This window comes from Puma concolor, chromosome B4, assembly GCF_028749965.1.
Source record: "Puma concolor isolate L17-30 chromosome B4, mPumCon1.1.hap2, whole genome shotgun sequence".
Taxonomy (NCBI): domain Eukaryota; kingdom Metazoa; phylum Chordata; class Mammalia; order Carnivora; family Felidae; genus Puma; species Puma concolor.
Genome location: NC_141673.1, coordinates 127,017,090 through 127,027,521, shown reverse-complemented (window position 1 = coordinate 127,027,521; position 10,432 = coordinate 127,017,090).

Here is a 10,432-nt window from a genome sequence, read left to right as displayed (position 1 = left end):
TTTCACGAGCTTTCCTTTGACAAGATAACTGTAATCTAGCCTGAGGTCTTTATTCTGCTGTCAGTGGTTCTTAACTCCCTGGGCCTTTGTTCAAACCTAAGCTCTTAGTATTTATCCTCTCCCAATACTCCTAAAAGGCATTCTGATAAAATGGTTTCCATAGCAAGATATCGCCTCACTGCCAGGTGGGGGTTATGTTCATCCTTTGGTGATCATGCATGAGGAAATCCTTGACAAGGCCGAGTCTTCTCTGTTTTAAAATTATTGGGAAAGGCCGAAGTTAAATTTCTCACTTGTTATTAGGAAGTGTAAGGACATTTATTTACTTTTAGGAAAAAAATATCCTGAAAGCCCATATAGTTGATTCCACTGTCACTTCTTTATTCTTGACTCTCATTCATATAAAATTATCAGGAAGTTCCATCGTGGCTTGAGAATTTGATAAGCTAAATTATTAATGAGACCTCGAAGAGGATGTTATTGGACATCTGCATAGTGACTACTCCATATCTAGTAAGAATTAACCAGAACTATTAATAACATGAAATCACGCTTGTCATCAAGTGAGAAAGCAGGATGTACAATTGTAGGTTCATTTTGGTAGCCATTATATAAATAAAAACGCTTTTAAAACATTGAAAGGATATACCTGAAACTGATATAACACCGTATGTTAACTATGCTGGACTTATAAAACGAACAAACAAAAAACGTTGAAAGGAAATGCGCTAAAGTATTAACGTACATGACAGCATTCATGATTGTTTTCTTTGTCAGGAATTCCTGACAAAGTGTTCTGCAAAAGCAGTTTTCATTGACTCTAAGATGCCTCCTTTCCCATGTAACAGCTGTGAGACAGGGACACACCTTAGAATCCCTCTCCACGTGCACGGGAGACACGGTTATCGTGGTTTGTGCACAAATATCCAAACTGTAGACCAAGTGCCTGCAGTTTGGAAGACTGTCCCCAGGTCGAGGAGAACACTCATTTAAGCAATGCTGCATTCATTAACACCCTGTTCTCACGGAGGACGGGAGCAGGTGGAAAACACAAACCTCCATGATCCCGTGTCCAAAAATCATTTAGAGGAATCGCACTATCGGCTGAAGAAGTTTTAGTAGTACCTTGACCAATTTATTTAGCTAATTATAGTTCTTGGCGCATTCTTATGTGTGCACAAGAGGGATATATGATTTTTTTTTAATCTTTGCAAAAATGAGCCTAAAAGAGTGTTTTTTCTAGGAACAAAGTTTTTAAGTGATGGTAGAATTGGGAGATAGTGTATTTGAAAGCATATTTTCCTTCTTAGGAGTATAAATCCTCATGCTGCCTACAGTCGACGGCATCTTAGGTTGGGCTACCGACACTCCAAATAACCGTGGTTTAAATGAAATAGAAACTTATGCCTCTGTAGGTAGGTGGTCTGGGGCTGATACAGCCCCTGTGTGACAAGGTCACCTAGAGATTTTGGCTTCTTCAGTCTTGCTACTCCTCCATCCCTAGGGTGTTCGTCTCATCTACATGGCTAACTGCCACACTCATGTCCCAGGAAGCAGGAAGAAGGCAGGTGAGCAAAGAAGTATGCCCGCCCCCTCCTGTAAGGATGTAGCCCAGGTACATAGGCCTGAACTAGGCCCATGACCTACCTAGCTGGCTGCAAGGGAGGCTGAGAAATGTTGTCTATATTCTATATTAAGGGTCAACAAACATATTTCTGTGAAGGGTCAGGTAGTAAATATTTTAACCACATAACATCTCCATTGCATTTTCGTCCTCCACCTCTTCCTCCTCCTCTTTCTCCTTCTTCGTCTTCTTCTTCCTCTTCTTCTCCTTCTTCTTCTCCTTCCTCTTCTCCTTCCTCATCTTCTTCCATTTCTTTTCCTTCTCCTTCCTCTTCTTCTCTTCCTCTTCCTCTTTCCCTTCCTCCTTCTTTCTCTTCCTTCTCCTCCTCCCCCTCCTCCTCCTTCTCCCCCTCCTCCTCCTTTTTCCTCTTCTTCTTCTTGTTTGTCTTCTTCATCTTCTTCTTCTTCTCAACAACTCCTTTAAGATGGCTAATTTTAGGGCGCCTGGGTGGCGCAGTCGGTTAAGCATCTGACTTCAGCCAGGTCACGATCTCGCGGTCCGTGAGTTCGAGCCCCGCGTCAGGCTCTGGGCTGATGGCTCAGAGCCTGGAGCCTGTTTCCGATTCTGTGTCTCCCTCTCTCTCTGCCCCTCCCCCGTTCATGCTCTGTCTCTCTCTGTCCCCCCCCAAAAAAAAAACGTTGAGAAGATGGCTAATTTTACATGTCAACCCGCCTGACTGGGCTAAGAGATGCCCAGATAGCTGGCGACACATTACTCCTGGGTGTGTCTGTGAGGGTGTTTCTAAAAGAGATTAGCATTTGATTTAGTAGATCCAGTAAAGAAGATGTGGGTGGGCACCATCCAATCTGCTGGTGGCCCAAATGGAACAAAAGGCAACACATGGAACAAGAAGGCAAAGGAGGGGCAAATTCTTTCTCTCCCTTCTTGAGCTGGAACTCCCTGTTTTCCTGTCCTCAAAAACCAGAGCTCCTGGTTCTCAGGCCTCTGAACTCAGACTGAATTATTCTATCAGCTTCGCTGGGGCTCTGGGCTGCAGGTGGCAGATGGTGGGGCTTCTCAGCCTCCATAATCATGTGAGCTAACTCATATAATACATATACATATACATATACATATACATATACATATACATATACATATACATAGTTCTCCGGGGAACTCTAACACACGCTTGCAGCTATAAAAAAAATTCTTAGCTTGTAGATCATACAAAAACAGACAACAGGCTGAATTTGGCCCATAGTATGCCAATCCCTATTTCCGAGAGTCATGTGCATAGCTGCAAATCTAGAGTGTTCCATTTCTATAGAGTATTCGGGAGTGGGGGGAGGCATGAAAATATATTGAAGAATAGCTAACTATTCCTGTCATAGCGCATATTCATGTTAAGATAGTTGTAAAAATTTAAGACTACCACTTATTTGAAATAATGAGGGAGATGCTCATGACATAAGTTTAAAAGGAAAGTACAAAGTTTATTGAATATTTTAAAGCCCTAAATACAAAAATTACACATGGAAAGAAACCTGGAAGAAAATTAACTAAAAACATTAATATTAACTCTCTTTGGTTGAATTGCTTCTGTGCTATTTCATACAATTTATCTTCCTATTGGTCTGAACTGCAACAATTTTATGGTAATGAGCACACATGACCACTTAAATGCAAATTTTTAAAAAGTAAAAAAGTCAATCATTTAGACCATCCCCTCATTCATATGAGGATAAATCCATAGTTTTCACCTAATGTGATTTATGTCATAGTGATATATTTAAAACATAATATCTGTTAAAATTTCAGAGGGGCGCCTGGGTTACTCAGTCAGTTAAATGTCCGACTGTTGATTTCAGCTCAGGTCATGATCTCACGGTTGTGAGATCGAGCCCTGCATCAGGCTCCACACTGTCACCATGGAGCCTGCTTAAGATTGTCTCCCTCTTTCTCTGCCCCTGCCTCGCTTGCTCTCTGTTTCTCTCTCTCTCAAAACAAAAATAAACATTAAAATTTTTTTTTTTTCAGATCAGGAAAGTACCTTAAAGTCATCTGGCTTAACTCCTATACAAGATTATAATTTGTCAACAGTTCAGTACTACAAAAAGATGGACTTGTTCTCTACTTATTATGCACAGAAATCAGATGTAATTTCCCATCACCGGTTTGAAGGCAAAGTGCTCAAGAATGAAGAAAAGAATAGTCTCATCGGTGGCTCTCAACCAAAACCCACTCCAACCTTTGTGGAGGAAACGGGGCTGCTTAAACTGGCACAGAATTGGGGAGCACTGATGAGGCTGGTTGGTGGGGATCTGGGAAGCTGGAGCTCCTCCAATTTAGGGAGATTCTTCCCTCACCAGGAGTGGTCCTATGTTTCGTGTGACTTTCATGTAGATGAAAACCCATTAAAAAATTATCTGAGCTTAGGGCCCCTGGGCAGCTCAGTCGGTTAAGCATCTGACTCTTGATTTTGGCTCAGTTTGTGGGATGGAGCCCCACATCCAGCTCCATGCTGAGCGTGGAACCTTCTTAAGATTCTTTCTCTCCCTCTCCCTCTGCCCCTCTCCCGCTTACGCATGCGTGCTCTCTCTCTCTCTCTCAAAATAGATAAACTTAAAAAAAAAAAAGACTTCTTTTTAAAAAAAGAAAAGGTATAACTATATTAAAAAAAATTATCTGAGTTTAGAACTTGACTCGGATTTCCATGAAAACCAAGTTATGGTTTTGCACACTTGTATACACTGAATTTTCTAGAACGGCAGTTATCACATTTGAAGGACACTTCAAATTTGTTTGTTTTGCAACTTTGCCAAGAGTTGGTTACCATTTTAGAAAGTCCTATCACTGATTGCAGCACCGCACGTATTAGCTGAGTCACAAACGCAATACCCCTGAATGCACTACATTTGTGGCTATCACGTTCATGGTGAACTTGCACAGAGAGGCAGGTACCTGATCTCATCTTTTCTGGTATCATCGGGCCCAGACAATGTACTATGAAGTGCATGTTATTTAAAGGATTATCTTTTTATTAATTTTGATCTTCTGACCTAATATGGGAAACCTATGTATATGCTGAGAGTGATTTTAGATAAGATTACGGGTGTCTAGCTGAAATCCCCCAAAAAGTAGAAGATAACTTGGCAAGGTGAGTCCAAAGCTGATTTTTATTTTGGCGAAATTTTATTCCTACCAGTTTTTCTTGGCCTCAGTTATGTTGCTGCTTTCAAATGGAGGATCGTCTGAGCTAGAAGATCCAAGATGGCTTCCCGCACCTGACCAGCTGGTGGTGGTGCCCGCGGGATGGAGTGCTTCGATTCTCTACCACTTAGCTTCTAGTCCTCCTCCACATTAAAGGGACTTCATTTCACGTCTCAGGGTACTGTTTCAAAAGAATGAAGGCAGAACCTGCAGGGTCTCTTGGGATCTACGACCCAGGACTCATACAACGTCATTTCTGCCGCATTTTGGGGGGGCAGGGGAGGGGGGGTCAAAGCTAACAGGCTAGATGCAAAGGTGGGGTGGTGAACAAAAAAACTCCACTTCTGCAAAGGAAGAATGGCAACATCGCAATGCACAGGCAGACGCAGATGGGGATGGGTCAGCTATTAAACGATCTAGTCAAAGAAATGTTCTTGCGTCTAACTCTTCCTGTCAGTCATTGGCTTTCAATCAAAACCATATGAAATAAGGCAAATCTCTTTTTCAAATAACAGCTTTTCAACTGTTTGAAGAGAGCTGGAATATGACTTATAGGTCTTCTCTTCCTTTGTTCTTTTTGCCACTTCTCAACTTGACTTGCTAGCTTTATTCTAGAATTATAGAGAATAAACCAGAGCAAATACTGGTACTTTTCATTGAGGTATGACTACATTCGGTAAAGCATGTTAAGTGTACAGCTCGGTGAAGGGTCACATCTATTTATATTTATGCAACCATCACCCAGATCAAGATATAAAACATTTCCAGCACACCAACAGCTCCCAAGTCAGTTCTCCCCCCTCTAACAGCGCCAACCACGATGCTGCTGATACCTTTCATCATGAGTGGTTTTGTCCGTTCCTGAACTTCATATAAATAGAATCATACTGTATTTATTCTTTTATGTCTGACTCATTTAACTCAACATAATGTCTATACGCATGATCCAGGTGATGGGTACCAGTAGTTCATTCTATGATATTGCTAGGTCAAATTTTATACTCTATGAAAACATCACAATGTATTCATCCCTTCCTGTTCATGGATATTGGGCTGTTTCCAGTTTTAGACTCCCATAAATAAAGTTGCTGAAAACATTGGTGTATGTGTTTTTTTCGTAGACCTACACACTCATTTCTCTTGAGTACATAGTCAAGAGCCTTTGGAACATACTGCCAGCTTTACAGAAAGGTTACCAATCTAAACTCCCACCAGCAGTGGACAGAACAGAGAGCCCGGAAATAAACCCACACATAAATGGTCAATTGATTTTTGACAAAGGAGTCAAGACAGTATGGGGAAAGAATAATCTCTTCAATAAATGGGGCTGGGAAAACTGGACAGTCACACGCAAAAGAATGAAACCAGGCCACTATCTTATGCCGTACACAAATGGATAAAAAGACTTGAACGTAAGACTTAAAACTGTAAAACTCCTAGAAGAAAACACAGTTGGTAAACTCTATGACATCAGTTCTGATATTGAATTTTTGGATCTCTGGCTCCAAAAGCAAGGACAACTAAAGCAAAAGTAAACTACTGAGATTATAACAAACTAAAAAAGTGTCTGCACAGCAAAGAAAACCACCAAGAAAAGGAAGAGGCAACCTAGAGAATGAGAGAAAATATTTGCAAATCGTATATCCAATAGAGGGATAATATCCAAAATATATAAAGAAACACACAACTAAGTAGGAAAAAAACCCAATTAAAAAATGGGCAAAAGATCTAAATACACATTTTTCCAAGAAGGACATACAGATGGCCCACAAGCACATGAAAAGATGATCAATATCACTGATCATCAGGGAAATGCAAATCAAAATCACAACGAGATATCACCTCACAGCTGTCAAAATGGCAAAAATCAAAAAGACAAGTAATAACAAGTGTTGGCAAGGATATGGAGAAAAGAGAACACTCAACCTGTTGTTGGTGGGAAAGTAAACGGGGGCAGCCACTACGAAAAACAGTATAAAATTTCTTCAAAATATTAATAGGATCACCATATGATTCAGTAATTCTACTTCAGTGTATTTATCCAAATAAAATGAAAACACTAATTTGAAAAGCCCCCCCCCCATAGTCAATTGCAGCATTATTTGCAAATAGCCAATAGGGAAAAAACCTAAGTGTAAGGATAAATACCATATGATTTCACTTACATGCGGAATCTAAAGAACAAACCAAGAACAAATAAAAACACAAAATTCACAGAGAACAGATCGGTGATTATCAGAAGGGAAGGGGGTTGGAGGTCGGTGAAATGGGTGACTAAGGTCAACTGTACAGTGATCGATGATAACTAGACTTATTGTGGTAATCACTTTGTAGCATATACAAATATTAAATTATTATGTATGCATCTGAAACTAATAAAGTGTTACGGTCTGCTTTTACCTCAATAAAAGAGTGTTCTCAAATGGCCTAAATAAATGTTTGTGGAGCACACAGAAGTAGTAGAAACTATATCACATGTTAAATTAACAACTAGGGAGTTTAATTCCAATTTTTTTTTTTTCTGTTGGTCCATGTGACTTAACCTTTACTTGCATTTGTATCCTTAGATGTTCAGCAGGAATGTTTAGTGACCTATTACATTTGGCCATGATGAAGAAAAAACTAAGACCATGTACTCTAAATCACAAGACAAATATAAATTATTATCTGGTTAAAAATGAATGATTTGGGGGGCACGTGGGTGGCTCAGTCGGTTGAGCGTCTGACTCTTGATTTCAGCTCAGGTCATGATCTCACAGTTCATAGGATCAAACCCCACATCGGGCTCTGTGCTGACAGCATGGAGCCAGTTTGTGATTCTCTTCCTCTTTCTCTTTCTTTCTCTCTTGCCCTCTCCACCCCCTCTAAAATAATTTTTAAAAATGAATGACTTTCAGACAGGTTGCTTTCCCTATTCTGACATCTGAGGCTGCTAAAACTACCTTGGAGAAGTCTTTTGGTAGCTTAAAAAACCCCAGCAATTTAACTGAAAAGTGTGAAATTGCAAAACCCATTATTTTCAGAGCATGATCCTAATATAGTAGCACAAAGCCTTACCTTTCCTTTTCTGTGACACAGCTGTCATCTTAACTTGACCATGGCTGTTAATTTAGTCTATGACTACTTCAATTCCAGCTGAGCAAAAGAAACTGTAGTTCATTAAAATCCATTTCTCAATTCAAACAACTGCCAACCATACAAGCTGTCCCAGCAATTAAGGAAATGTAAAGTGATCCCCCACAGAGAGGAATGAAGTCAAGTCAGAAGCTAAGCCAACAAATCATTTTCTCCTTACAGCTTCCCAGAAAAGCTTTGGCAGGGGATTCGACGAGACCATGAACTAGAATAAATAGATGAAGGTTTGTTTGTATCATGCCTCTATATAGTCACCACACGAAAGGACTTTTTTCCCGCCCCCAGACTCTACCAGATTCTGGATTCTGTCCAGATTCCATACACTTCCAATAAATCTGCTGCAATCAAGTTTTATAGTATGAAGAAATCTGGAGAGTTTTAAGTATGATCACAACACTGGGTAGATCAAGTCCACACTGCTTTGCTTCTGAATTCCCTTCATTATAAATTCAAATAATTCTCAAGCAGTTATAATTCTACTTTTATGATGCCTTCTCATAACTGAGCGATAAATTTTTTGCACTTGAATTCTTTTTTGTTTTTCAGCATAAGAAAATATGAATTCTGCACACAACTTCCACAGTGTTTATTTTTGAAGTCATTTAATCTATGTTTCCCTTTAAAAAATTATTTTATTAAACACCACACTGCTGCCATCCTGATAGCATGTTTCCATGTCCTTAATTTTAATACCTTGCAGGGTCGTTTGCTTGATTGGTTTTAGAAAAAACATGAGAACTTGAATTTATTTCATTGCCATGAATGACTCACCTTGAAACCTTGTTTAAACCAGACATTAATAGTCAAATACAGATTTGTGCTCTATCAAGTCTGACCATTCAGAAGCAGCTTGGAATCCACGAAGTCCATAAAGAAACATAGAATTGCGGTGGCATGAACCCGAGACAATTTACCAGCTACTATGTCTGCCCCAAACCCCACAATTTCTCACCGCTCGCCTCTGTCCTTCGTCACCTCCTCTTTTTTTCTGCTGCAGACACACAGACACCCTTACACACTCATCTGTTATTTGAGAGATTTAAATCAACCCAAAAGAAAAATGTATGCTGAAAATTAAGTGCTCAGTTTCTTCTTTCATGTCCTACGCATCATCCCTCCATCTCTGAATACCTTTCAACTATCTACTGTGCATAATTGACACAAAATAAACATGCAGGGGCACCTGGGTGGCTTCGTCGGTTAAATATCCAACTCTTGGTTTTGGTTCAGGTCATAATCTCATGGTTCATCAGATCAAGCCCTACAGAAGGCTCTGAGCTGAAATTGGGATTCTCTCTCTCCCTCTCTCTCTGCCCCTCCGTCCACCCTCTCTCTCTTTTTCTCTCTCTCTCAAAATAAATAAATAAAACTTTAAAATAAAATAAGATAAACATGCAGACCAGGGGAATAAGACACAAAGCCCCAAATAGATTCTACTCTATATGGATTTCTATGGTTTCAAATAATAGAAACTCACAAAGGAAAATGTAAAGTTTGTGTGCACCAAAGTACTTGTGTTCCCTGGAGGGGGGTGGGGGGGGGAAGTTGTGGGAAACCTACAACTACAAGACACAATGGAGAGGAAAATAAATTGCAGTAAAACTAATAGACAAAAGATAAATATCTCTACCAAAGAAACAGCTCTTTCAGATACATCAAGAAAACATCAAGAATTCCATAGACACGAAAAATGTGCATCTTAGGAATCAATATTAAGACAGCTCTAAAGTACCATTTTATACCTATTGAATTAGGTATAATTTTTTTCAAAAAGCATTTTGTAAATGCTGGTGATGTCCCCCAAAAAGGGTAACGTTAATAGCACTGAATATTTGTATAAACTTCTGGAAAAGTATCATGACAAAACAATGCATCCAGAATTATTAAAACATTTATACTATTGAACCCAGTACTGCAATTGATCGATATTTATTCTAAGGAAATAATTCAATAGAAGCAAAACTATCTGCTGAAATGTGTTCCCTTCAGAATTATTTTTATAATAATGCAACATGTAATTATAAGAAAACAGCTTAACACATGAAAATATTATCTGCTAGAACTTGCTCACTGCAGCCTAATTATAGTGGTGGAAAAGGAAAAGTCTAAAGTCGAATTAATATACCAAAAGGGTAAATGATATAAATAATCAGTCCCATGAAATATAATATCGCTATTTTAAATGGTAATTATAATTGCTATGCATAGATCTAAAAATGATATCAGTAAAAACTTATGTGATTAGGAATATATGAAATTATACAGGGGAATTATGGGCTTTTTCCTCCCAATCTTCTTTGATTTAAAAAAAGTCTTGGGGGCACTTGGGTGGCTCAGTAGGTTAAGTGTCTGACTTCGGCTCAGGTCATGATCTCACGGTCTGTGAGTTCAAGCCCTGCAACGGGCTTTGTGCCTACAGGTTGGAGTCTGGAGCCGGTTTCGAATTCTGTGTCTCCCTCTCTCGCTGCCCCTCCCCCACTTGCACTCTGACTCTCTCTCTCAAAAATGAATAAACACTTT